This window comes from Grus americana, chromosome 23, assembly GCF_028858705.1.
Source record: "Grus americana isolate bGruAme1 chromosome 23, bGruAme1.mat, whole genome shotgun sequence".
NCBI classification, from domain to species: Eukaryota; Metazoa; Chordata; class Aves; order Gruiformes; family Gruidae; genus Grus; species Grus americana.
The window spans coordinates 8,050,735-8,057,817 of record NC_072874.1 but is presented as its reverse complement, the minus strand read 5'-3'; positions in this window follow the sequence as shown (position 1 = coordinate 8,057,817).

Genomic DNA, 7,083 nt, shown 5'->3' with positions numbered 1-7,083 from the left:
TGGTCAGAGCCGGTGCTGACTCCTCCGCCTGAGGGGAGCGGGCCCGCGCCTGGCGCCGGCTCCCTGCGGGCTCGGCGGCTGCCCGCGGCTGCCCGGAGCCCAGCCAGGACCCGAACCCAGGGGCCGCCGGGGCGGGGGCATTGCCGTTGCCCGGCAGGGTTAACCCCAGCCCGGAGGGGCGGGCGGCGGGTGGAGCATTCCCTGCGCGGGCCGCGCCCGGCCCAACCTCTCCCGGCGCATGTTCCCGCGCTAACGCTCCCGTCCCGCGGGTGTCGGCGCCGGGCGGCTGCGGTGCCTCTCGTGCTGCCGGCCGGAGCCGTCTGGGGCTCTGCCGGAACCGCGTCCCGCTGCGAGCCAGCCGATGCCAGGGCTGGTCACGGTTGGCCTCCAGGCCTGGAGCGACGAGGGAAGGGTGTGCAGGGGCAGCAAGGGCAGCGGTTCGGGTCTGGGGACATCGGCGTGAGGGACTCTGACGTCTGGGCCTGCTAGTCTGTAATTAATCTGTGACTAAATGTAACTTGCCTGCTTACCTCATTTGCTTGATCAGGCTCTTGATGACCGCAGACTTGATGCGATAAGTACGTAAGTCTGGGGGGAAATCAGCTTGTTGGCACCTTGCATTGTCTTCATCTCATTATCCTGCTGTCGCATAATGTGAAAGTGAACGTGTGCTTGACTGGGTCAGGCCGACTCCCAGAGCACTGTGTCAGAGTGAATCCAGAGGATCTGTATATATGTGTGTATGTGTATATATATGGTCACGTGAACGGTCCCTCCTGAGTCTGGTAAAGAAAGAAAAGTAGTACTCGTACTCTCAGAGAAGGTCCTTCCAGGAGTTTAACCACAAAATGACTCTCCTGAAGACTTACATGCATCTGTGCTGTGTATTAAGTGTGCATATTTCCATCACTGTTAATGTGGAGCATGGGTAAAAATTGTATGTTACCTGATGTAAATAAAAGAAGCTTTCCTATCCAGAAGTTGTAGGCAAACTTGTACGGGTATTGGAGGTGTTCAGTCTTGTCAAACCTGCCTGGTGGCACACACGCTGCTTCTCTTGTGAAATTTGCATTGTGCCTGTGACTTCCCTCTCCCAGATTTGGCAGTAGTGCCAGCTCTTTGCTGAATGTAGGGTTTACTGTGGTGTAAAGATGGAAGGAGATATAATTGTTCATTGCCTTACCCATTTGAGTTCACTGCAGCAGTTTTACTGGGAGTTAAGAATGACAGGTTTAAGGAGTTCTCGCAGCACAAACATTGAGAGGAATTGAGGGATCTGAGCATCAGCCCCTGTAGTGGTGCTTAATAAATGTCCTGCAAAACTCTTAAATATTTTGGAATATAGCATCCAGGAGTCAAATATGGAGTACGGTACTGATCTGTCTCCTGTCAGCTGACAACTGAACATGATGTGACTATAGCAAAATGTATACTGAGGTGTGTACACTTCTGGCAGTGTAATAATTTCAGTTGTTGAGCAGTACCAGATCTTTCAGCAGGAAGATTCCTAATGTGCTAACTGCCAAAATAAAACCCATGATGGCATTGTTGACACTTTCTTATCTGTTCTGCACTGGTATTTCCCAAGCCCCTTGTGGGTAATTAATTATATGCAGATAGCTGTGAGCATTAGCAGGTTGTGGGGTTTGGGGGTAGGCTTTTTTTGGTAGTTCTCATTTCCTACCCAAAATCCATATTGATTTTGTGTTAAGCCTGATGTGTTTTTGCCAGTACAGGACTTTAGCATGCTATTTTTCTGCTAAGAGATTAATAATTTAAGCATTTCATAAATCGATGTTCATAAGAGAGAATTTGTAACTAAACATGGATTAACTCTAAACTGCCACTCTTCCACCGCATGTTCTTTAAGAGGATCTAGTGCTATTACTTTTTCAGTGGAATACTGAAATTATATCCTTTATAGTACTGGTTCCATCAACCAGTCTAGTTGATCTTTTTGGCTGTGGTGAGGTCTGTAAGCTTTGATTCACGTGACAATACAACCCTTGTTACACTAAGAAAAATAGTTTGAAAATGCTCTGTTGTGTGCTGCAGACTACACATATGTTGTCTGTAATGAGCCCAACCGAATTCTGACACAAAGGCACATCTGCATCCTTCAGTATGTGTGCAGGTGTCAGCCTATGCCACCTGGGCACAGATTAGTTTTGAGTGAATCATGCTGCTTTTTGTCCCCAGGTGCAGGTGGTCTTTTCCTTCCATTTTTAGTTTTGGATGTTCTTGCCCTCCACATTTTGGGGGTTTACCATCCTTTCTTTCTATAAGCAAGCTCTGCCCTGCTGTTATTCTCTGGGTGCTTGACTGTTAAAGGCAGCAGGAAGAGGGTATCTTCTATTGTATTGCCATTTAGCATAAAGGTGCCAGAACTCCAGGCTGGCTGTAGACCCTTTGGCTTACAGACCAGGTTCTGTTATATCACTCCAGAGCATCTGCAGCTACTGCCACCCTAGCTTCTGTGTGTGCTTCAGCAGCCACTTTGCTTGTTGGTCTCATGCTCCGTACAATAGCCTCAGCCCAAAATGATCTGAACATTGAATACCTCTAAGTCAGGAACAAGCTATGGCCTGCAAGTGGTAGGGTTAGTCCAGTGCCAGACAGCAAGCTGAGCCTGAAAGGAGGTCCTAGATATTCTGGGACGAAGAGTAATTTTAAATTTTTGCTAGGTTTTTGCAATTTTCATTTTTGCTAGAAAATCCTGGAATGATACTGGTTACAGCTGTCTCTGGTTGGAACTAACCAGATGCACTGTCTTGGTTTTGGCAGGGATAGAGTTAATTTTCTTCCTAGCAGCTGGTACAGTGCTGTGTTTTGGATTGAGGATGAGAATAATTTCGATAACACACTGATGTTTTCAGTTGTTGCCAAGCAGTCAAGGACTTTTCAGTTTCCCACACTGTCCTGCCAACGGGAAGGTGGGGGATGCCAAGGAGCTGGGAGGGGACACAGCCAGGACAGCTGACCCCAGCTGTCCAAAGGGAATATCCCTTTGGGGAATATCCTTACCATATGACATCATGTTCCATATATAACTGGGGGGTGGGCTGGGAGGCGGGGCAGCTCAGGATCTTGGGGAGCATCATCTTTGTGTGGTGAGAAATTTTGCTGTTCATCACTTGTTGTTGTTTATTATTATTATCATCTTCCTTTTTTGTCCTATTGTCATTATCTCAACCCATGTGGGTTTTTTTTCCTTTTCCATTTTCAATTCCCTCCCCCATCCCACTGGGAGGGGGGGATTGAGTGAACGGCTGTGTGGTTGTTTTAGCTGCCTGCCGGGTTAAACCACGACATGCGCACAAGACCTGGTTCAGTCCTGGGCCAAGGTAAGGCAGAACAAAAACCATCTTGGAATGAAGGACAAGGTTAATCTCTGCTGCACAGAGCTGGCTTGCATCAGCCTGGGAGGGGAGGCAACAAGACTCGCTGCCTCATGAACGTAGAGAAGGTCGTGGTGTCCCTGCAGTCATCAGCTGATAACGAAGTGGAGAGGTGAGACCATGGCTCCTGGCAGTGACGCTGCCTTTGCTCTTCTGATTCCTTCAGTGCCCAGGAGTCCCTGAATGCTGCAGGGGAGAAAGGTGAGCATATCCATTAGCAGAGAGAGCAAGAGGGGTGATGGGATCAGGCTTTTCAGCAGCTGTAGGTATTTACCCTGCAACCTGCTGACATTTTCCTATTGTAATGGCCAGAGACTGAGTTTTGCTGAGGCTCGGCCTGTTTCCATCAGTCTGCTCCTCTTCCAAGCTTGCACTGAAATTCCTTTGTTTCTACATCAGTGGCAAGATGACAGAGTTGATTCTGCTGTAGCTTGTGAGCTGTTCGCGTATATACGGAATATCACATTTTTTGGTGCTTTAGACTTTCATTCTGATCAATTATCAGTGCAGCTATTAGGGATAACGTGTTGTGGATGTGCCTGCCTCCAGCAAATGTTCTCTGGTGCTCTGCATGCAGCTTGTCTCGTGTTTGCCAAAGCCCAGGCATCCAGTGAGAGGACGTTTGTCTTAAATAAAGCCTGTAGATTTTTTTTTTTTTATCAGTGAGGAACTTTCTGAAAGCCCCCAATGTGTTCCACCTCCATAAAGCAAGGAAATGCTCAGGAAAATTTCTGCCTACAGAGGCCATGCTGCTGTTATTACCATGTTATTTTTTGCACATACATTTATTTTGTCTTGCACAGAGCCAGTTTATTTGATTTTTGGAAAACGTAAGTATATGCTTTGCTTTTGTCCTACCTCATTCCCCTTGTCTGCTCTGGAGTGGGGAGGACTAGCATGACAAAAAGGTCCAAAGAGACCAGACTGGGAAACCTGGGTATCTCACACTAAAACCAGCTTGCTAAAGATCTTGGATATATCACTTTTCTCTTGTCCCGTCTGTCCCCACCCCTCAGCCAAGAATTCTTGGCAATTTTCATCATATTTGTGTAGGATGCAGCACAAACTAAGTGCCTTGGGAAGAAGCTTGTTTGCCCTAGCAATAATCAACGGCTCGGTTTTAGCTGCAAAAGTGCATTTTTCCCGCTTCTGCAGTGGCCAAACAGCGTTGGGCCATGATCTACAGGGGCAAGAAACGGACAGAGGATCTGGAGGTAAGGAAGGGTCTGTATCTCATTGAAATGTAAAGGCCACTCCAGGAAGTTAGGCTTTTTCTTCATGAATCTGTGCTGCCAAAAGTTGAGTTACGGTGTTGTGAACGGAGTCAGTCCAGCCCTGAAGAACAATCAAATGACCGGGATGCAGCAGTGCTGGCAGGGAAGAGAGGACTCCCTGCCTGCCTGTGGGACAAGGCAGGCTCTGTTCATGCCATCAGCCGTTCCAGAGCGATTGAGGAAACCCAGAACAATAAGCCCCTCTATGGCCTGTTACCTGAGTTAAGCGCCATCCTTGCAGCCTTACCAGTTTCAAACATCAGCTTCAGGTTTAGGTTGCTCTCCACCAGAACTGCCTGACAACAGCTGTTTGTAGCTACTGACTTCCAAAAGACAACGAGCCCCGTCCTCCAGGTCACGCTGGGCTGAGGGGGAAGTTTACGAAGGTCTCTAGACAGCTCGTACCTTCTTAACCCCCCAGTGATCACCTCAGGTCCGAGGTGTGATCCTGTTTTACTCCTCAGCACTCCCGCTCTGAACTGGAGTTCTACAGCAAACCAGAGGCACTGAAGTGGCCACAGTCCGCAGCTGGCATCTCTCCATCTGCTAACCCTGGGAGTGGATGACTGAACCCCAGATAAACTGCTCGCTCCTAGTCACACATGCTCGCATCATTTGTCAGAAGCCCCATGGTCTTGCAGTGCGCTCCAGGATACCAAACCCTGTTGGTGAAACGTCCATCAGACCAAATGCAATCATCCTAAATTGTCTTAAATCATCTCTGCCACCTTGTAGCTGAAATACTTCTGTTAAGAGGTCTGTCTGTAACTCAAACATTTTTCACATTTACCTGTCTCTTTTGTTTTTCATCACAAGCGCTGTCAAAGGAGCTGCAGAAAAAACACGTTACAAGCCTTCAAGCTGCTGCTATTGCCATATTGCACTCCACTTGGAAGAAAAAACTTATTAAAGCACCCCAGATCCAGTATAATCACCTGTGATGGGTTACCACTGTATCGTAAGAATCAGTAACACACAACATACAGCTATGTCATTTGGTAACTTATTGCAGAGACTGACAGTTCAAAGTTCAATAGAAGAAAAAAAAAAAACCCACTTCTGAAGAGATGCACTGATGATAAAACTACACAGAACAAGATGATTTAATATCTCCCTTGCCAAAAGGGAGAGGTCCCCCTCAAACATTTACCTTGAGCCATCCTTGCTAGTGATTAGACACTACATATTATTCTTAGTAACCCCAGGGAAGTGAAGACGTTTCTGCAATTGAATCTGCATATAAAAGGTTTTAATGGGCACCAGAACCAGCGCAAGAAAAGGGTTGGGGTGCTGGGAGCTCTTGTAGGAGCTCAGTTGCTCTCAGAATTGCCCCTGGTAAAGAGTCAGTACAAGAAATGGGTGGGTGAGGTGCTTGTGATTTCTAGAGACAAGTTTCAGGGGAGGGGTCTTTTGCTGGGCAGAGACATTTGCACTGGCAAGGAAATAAAACAGTGCCAGAGTGTCGCCAGCATTAAACTAAAGCAAAGTGGCTTCAGGGAGATTTGGGTTATTGGGACTCCCTGGAAGAGGAGGTCAGTGGGTAGAATACAGTAGGGAAACCTCATCATGAGGACAAATTGAACAGATGCTACCAAAGCCATTAAGGTTCACAGCCATGTGGAATCCCTGGGATGGCTGCAAAATCAATTATCCTGCCAGCTAGATAAAAATAGAGACCTTTCTAATTTAGCAAAAGTAATTTCAAAAGATGGGAGAAGACTGCTCCCACCACACACACACACTTCGGACTTCTCACGTTTGTTTGGTGGTGATTTTGGCACTTCTGAATCCACAAGCCATTCAATTTGCTAGCCTAGCAAAAGATTCATTGGGCTCAGAACAAAAATACAGGCAGGTGAGATTACAGGCTGAGTGACTCCCCTCGGAGTCCAACACACCCAAGACAGTGAAAGAGAGGAGAAGAGGTGGAAGCAGGAGGGAGACTGTCTGCTTTACACAGCAGCATCGTTAATCTGTTCAGCTTCTTCAGCAGCCATAGTTTGTAGGCATGGCTTTATAATCATCGTCTCCCAGTCAAACCGCTGCTAAAAGGGAGTTGTCTCTCCGGCCCAGTTGCTCAGTCAAGATCTACAACTCCCTGTCCTCATCATGCATACTTCCATTGCCATAACCTGGTAGAAGTTCAGGGTGACTGCAAAGTAGTGAATTATCTAGACATTCCCCTCCAGAAAATGAGATGGGTTATGAACACATGGTAAGGGACCTAGCATACCTGCCAGTGTAGCAGCCCCCCGAAACTTATGCAAAGTTGAAACATGAGGAGAGAGACGTGTTTCATAGAATGGTTTGGATTGGAAGGGACCTCAGAGATCATCTAGTCCCAACCCCCTGCCATGGGCAGGGACAGCCTCCGCTAGCCCAGGTTGCCCAAAGCCCCATCCAACCTGGCC